Genomic DNA, 6,212 nt, shown 5'->3' with positions numbered 1-6,212 from the left:
CCAGTACATTTTTCAGTACAAATGTGGAGGCGGAGCAGCACTACAGTGCTGACCTCCCCACTCTGGCGCCTTCTCCATCATTTCAAGAGGCTGTCAGTCTGAACGACTACACAGTGACTGCTGTTCAGCCTCTGTTTCAAACAGCTTCTGTTCATTCAGATGTGCATTCCTTTGACACACAATAGCTCACAAGAGTTATCTTCTAGGAAACTGCCTACGGAGCTATTTCTGTGTTATAGGAAGTGACTGTGTTTAAGATCTTTCCCCTCTAATACCTCATTTCACACCTTCCCATTAGCCTATAACTGTTGCCAATAGAGCACTAAGAAGAGGACTTCAGTTCCTATGCTCTGTACCCCTGATGACACTGGAAAAAGTGGGATGGAGATACAGGCAGCCCTCTACCCTGTGCATCATACCAGGCAGCCCTGCTGCATGAATTCAGAGCCCATCTAGCAGGAGAGGATGAATTATTCAGCTATGGAACAGAAGTCTATGCAAACTTGTACGTATGGATATTTCCACAGTCACAAAAAGACACTAGATACTTCAGTAGCAATGAGCGAAGCTCCTGAGCCTGCATCTATACTAGAGACTGCGCAGACCTTGCCAGTGCATTTAGTACCAGGGAGAAGTGCCACAACATCTGTTAGAAAGCAGAACGCTTTCTCACGTGATCAGCGCTTACAGTTGCATACTATTTCTTCACTAGAGGGAGTCTAAGACAAGGATTACTGAGCACTCCTAAAAACAAGTCGAAAAGCAGACTGGTGGCATAATAAAATAGGATGTTGAGAACTGAATGATCCCTCAAGAGCCAAATAAGAACTGCTGCGTTTCTAAAAGGCTTTCTGTTTTTCCGTTTCCTAAGGATGCATTTCTTACAATATGCTATTTCCTTTATGAAGAAACCCTGAAAGCGCAAATGAGCACTAAGATAATGATGTTCTTCCTGAAAACAGACGTTTCCATACTGTGCTTGATCTCCAAGTACAGTACGCCACAGCTGGATCTCAACAATTTGAGAGTCACTTAGTATTTTAGACACCCCAAGATAGCAGCCAGGAAAAGATACTGCTTACATTTACAGCTGAAAACCAGAGTACTTCCAGTGTAGGAGCCTACACGTCAGACGGTGCCATAAAAATAAAAACAAGAACACTCAATGCTGCACTATTTCTGTCAAAAATACAGCTGGAGTAAGCAGATGCCAAGTCATTGTCACTCCTGACTCTGCTTAAGCAACAGCTTCTTAGAAAGTAGTTGGTAAGTGTTTTTTTTTTTTTTTTTTTTTTTTTTCATATTGGCCTTTGTTTTTCCCTTTAGGAATTCTGAACTTAAGAATTGTATATATCAGAGCCAGCTCAGGGGAAGCTAGTTTATTCAGGCTCTAGAGCTCCCATGGAGGAACAGTTACCAATGGATAGTGAAGCAAACCAGTAAAATCATGATGTTAAATATAAGAACTGGGATAAAAGAGTAGGCTGTTGTGATCAAAACCTGCCTTATGTTTATGATCAGTTTTCCTGTTTCTCTAGTTTGTCTATGGTTAGTGTTGTGCTACTTAGTATACATAAGACTACAGCTCATTTTCAACTACAATAGTTTTATTTAAGTGCACTCTACATTTTTTTTAAGCAAGGAAGAAGGAAAATCTGCTGTAAACGTTCACTTATTCATATTGACTGAGCATTACAAAATTATCAAGTACTTAATTGCATATGCTATTTATAGTCTTAATATGTATTTTTGCTATGTTCTCACATATAAGAAAATGTTAAATATAAAAACTCCGAGGTCATCATTGCATGGATCCAAGATTCAGCTAGCAGATTCACACATGCACAGACCACTAATGCAAAAAGAAAACCAAGCCTGCCCATGAAGAGGAACAGGCTCACTGACTCTTATTTCCATGCAACTCAGCCATAAAAAGGAAATCACAGAGAGCAGCAAGGTGACCTTGACATGCATCATCAGAAAATACTAGCCACGTTCACCTGACTTCAGGTGGATTAAGGTTTCCAGGTTTCCAAGGACAATCAGGTTACTATTGTGACAGGAGAAAATATCTCCCAAGAGGCCTCTCAGCAAGTTAAGGGTTCAGCTGTCTTTGCAAAACAACAGCAGTGTTTTTATTAGATGTGGTGTGAGCCACAGATCACTGACCGACAGCATACTGCTGGGTGCCACCTTGACATTTGTGGGTATTCCCACTCCGCAGTGCTGCTCCCCACATCTTACGCTCAGTGACGCACACCCAACTCAGCTGTTAGGAAGCCAAACCATTTAGGTGCGTATATGTCAGCCTGGATGTCCTTCCCCAAAGAGCCGATGTTCCAGACAAGCTGGAGAGCAGGTGCCACAGCAGTACTTGGGGGGGGGCACGGCTCAATGGCAAACGTCCTGCCAGAACATACTTCCTTTCTTCTGCCCGCAGCTAAAGAAATTGTAGAAGGCAAGGGCTGACATGCAGCCATCTGTTTCTTAAGGAATATAGCACCTTTCTTTATTTTTTTTTTTTTTAAAAAAAGCATGGTTGAAGTGAGAAAAATTATGCTGAGTAAGTAGAGAACTTTTAGGAAGATTTTGCCTTAGCTTGTAACAACTTCATTTCCTCACTGATAAGCCATGTTGTCTTCACAGCATTTGTGGATACTTCAGATTTCTGTAGATTTAGACTTCTCTTCAGCAAGAGGCCTTTAAAAAAAAGTCTTCAATCCTCTATTTGCTGCAAACAAATTTATAAGTCCTTTAATTACTTGCATGCTTTTGCTCCCCTTTGCTTACAAGTTGTGGTTTTGTTGGGCACCTTGGTGGCTGCAGTGGGGCTGTGTGACACTGCACGCCCATGTTGGCTGTTCTCAGGCTGGGTCCCACAGCTGTCTGACACTGCCCGCACAGCACCTGCCTCCCTGAGGCCCAGGGATCACCCACTGCTATCATATCCCTTTGGTCTCAGCTGCCTCGTACATGTCTCAGCATAGCTCATCTTTCAGTCTAGCTCTGTCCCAAGTGTTTCAGATACCTCTTTAGTCCTTTTGAGGACAAAAGCAGGGTTGCACTGATTATGCGCTGAACATTTTAAACAAAGAACTGCCACATGTCAGTTACGAAACAGGAGAAGAACGATGCTGGGATCAGATGCACTGCGTTCAGGTACTGCCATAGAAGTAGCTGGTAGGATGCAGCTTTACCCAAAGTGGCTCAGACACATTATCCTACCCACACCTGATGGGTTCATGTCACCAGCAGAACTTCAAAACAGTAACTCATAGCTGCTTGATATGATCTCTTGTTTATTAACAAAGAAACCTTGACACAAGTAAATTAATGCAGAAGAAGCTTCGAAGTTTCCAAGCCCCTCCCAGCAGCATGCATACTGCAGAGTGCAGGTAGCTCCTGTGGAGAGGGACAACAGTGAGCCTTAATTTCTTTTTGCTATTCACTGTAATTTCACATGTGTGTAGAAATACATGTATTTTTTTTTCCTCCTCAATCCCCTTACAGTTACTCCAAAATAGTAGCATTCAAAGGAAGTGTAGAAATGAAGCAATTGGAAGAAGCTGTTCTGAATTACCAGATTTAGGGCTTTCATCCTAAACAAGTAACAGTCATTTTAGGAAAAGTTAGCCCCAAGAGAGAAAGGCGCAAGTTTTCAAGTAACATACGATGTAATGCTGAAAGAAGCAGCAGCAGTTCTGCTAAAAGATCAGAAGGATCCACAGGGGCTTCGGTTTCAGGTACAGGTGGAAGAGGAGAACAGCGCTTTCATGGTTCCACACACTTCATGTTTCTCCAGAAGTATGTGAGCTCAACAGGGCAGAGCTTTCCACCGAAGTCATTCACGACACTCTTCAGTCACATCTTGAACCAGCAATGCCACTGACTGCCATAGGTAAGCACAGAATCATCTGCGTTGGAAGAGACCTCCAAGATCACCAAGTCCAACCTCTGACCTAACACTAACAAGTCCTCCACTAAACCATACCACTAAGCTCTACATCTAAACATCAAGCTGCTTTGCCATGCAGTAAGGGGATGGTTTCATTTCTGGAAGACTGTCTGGATTTACAAATCGGTAGGACTACAGCTTGTGTTAAAACAAGAATTTTTTTTCTACCCCCAAAGTCCACTTTAGGACTCCCAAATTTTTATCTGGCTGTGACAAGGGTGGGTGTTTCTTCATCCCAGAGTTGTGACAATCCTTTATTCTACCTCAGACACCCTCAGATGAATACCCAACTATACCCGTGTGATCACACAGGATAGCTCTTAGTAACACTATGTATTTTTCTACATAATCATCATAGCACCCACACTCAGTTCTCCAACAGTTGGTCATTTTCCTCAGAGGCCCTCAGAAGCTAAGAGGATGCAGAACATTTTGGTAGATGCTATTTAAGACATTTGGAAACCACTTCCCCAGAGAAGGCATGTTCTCTTTGCAGTGGCTATGTCCTGGCCATCCAGCTTTACATCCGTAGACACACCATGCAGCTTTACATCCATAGAAGTGTAGAGAGTTTTAAGATGGCTGATGCTAAGGAAGAGCAAAAGTGCTACTCCTGGTGAAGTTTCACAGGCTTTGTCACAAGCTATATTAATTAAGCATTAAGAATAAAATCATCCCACTCAGGTCTGATTCACATTTTCTCCCCATTTGAAACACCTACACAGCTCTGCACTTGCAAGCCAATGCATGCAAAAATAAATAAATAAAATTCAGATGCATATTTAAATCTAGCTGGAGGTCCAGATTGAGTTTGTGAACTAGAGCTAGCTTGGGAATTTCAAGTGTCTGCAGTATCTCTATTTCCCCTTGAAATCAGGGAGCCAGATCCCTTCAGCGGGTTTTAAAGGGTTTTAAGAAACTCTTACAAAATATGGAAAAGGCACAGTTATTGGCGTTTATGAAGTATTTTCTTGAAGAGATATTTTGAATGGTATGACAATGATGCTTTACCAGAAAGTAGACTGTTTGCAGAGAAAGTGCTTATACTCCAAAATTCACCACCTTTTAAGTTGTGCTGGTGTAGCTGTTTGGGGGACTGTGAGAAGGATGAGCATACAAACTTCGTAAGTCAGATTAATTTCCAAGTAAAACATAACACGTAATTACATATTTTGTTACAGAAGCCCTATAGCTGTTTATTTACTAAATTACACGTACATTTTCTTATACAGAGGACTAGAAGTTAGTATTTAAGCTGTCTAAAGAACATCACGTCTCATGCTTATTGTATTCCTCAGTGAGACTGCAACATGCTTCCTGTATAAATACTCAAAATCTGTAAACACCAAGGCTGTGAAGAGCTTGATAAATGAGTTTGACCTCCTTTTCACATTCTTATCTGCTTATCTAGCATTAGCAAACACTGTATCTGGTTCTTTTGATTATGTAGGTTTTCTAAAAGCCACAGATACTGTTCTTAGTCTGAGTGAGCCAGAGTACGAAAAACACCTGTCTTTGTGAAGTGATTCAAACCCAGCGATTACTGGAGGAGGATATAATCAAGGATAATGTCAGCCAGGAGCTACTGGGCAACTCAGATGACTGTTTCCACTTAAAATTTGTGCTTCAGGTAACTCCTACAGCTTTTACCTTTGGCAAAAACATTTGCTTTCAAAGTCATGTACAAGTAATATATAAAACCCTGGAAAAACCATCACAAAAAAAAAGGAAGATATTGCTAAGACTTCCAAGTATGTATAATACATCTTTGGGTGCTTTCCCTGTAAAGGAGTTATATTTGATTTAACTTGAAGGGCAGTAATTTTGTTCCAGGTGTAAAGAATCATTTGGGACTTATGAGTCACTGTGCAAGCATGATTCAAGACCTCAGCTGTAGCTATTGAATTAGTCCATGCAGAGTTCAAGCAGATATATTCTGTTGGTGTGGTATTTTGCCACTGAGACTTTACAGAAGTTCCAATGAACAGCTATAAACAATGGTTGAATTTAAGCTTGGATTTTTTATTTCCATGAATTGTTTTATTTCAAAGTGGTTTACTTCCCACTATTAAGTTGGGGTAAAGTGGCTGGTTAAAAAACAAACACACATAAAAGAGCCCCAAATTGATATTCTGTTATCTTTAAATCAGCCATTCCACCACCAGTTGGCTTTCTGTGAGATACCCCATCTCATAGAAACAATTTCAGTTTCCCCTCTCAAGTTCAAGATCTAATTTCATATCTACCCTACTGTAAT

The sequence above is a fragment of the Oxyura jamaicensis genome, chromosome 5 (assembly GCF_011077185.1).
Source record: "Oxyura jamaicensis isolate SHBP4307 breed ruddy duck chromosome 5, BPBGC_Ojam_1.0, whole genome shotgun sequence".
NCBI classification, from domain to species: Eukaryota; Metazoa; Chordata; class Aves; order Anseriformes; family Anatidae; genus Oxyura; species Oxyura jamaicensis.
The sequence above is the reverse complement of the archived record's forward strand: the minus strand, read 5'-3'. Positions refer to the sequence as shown.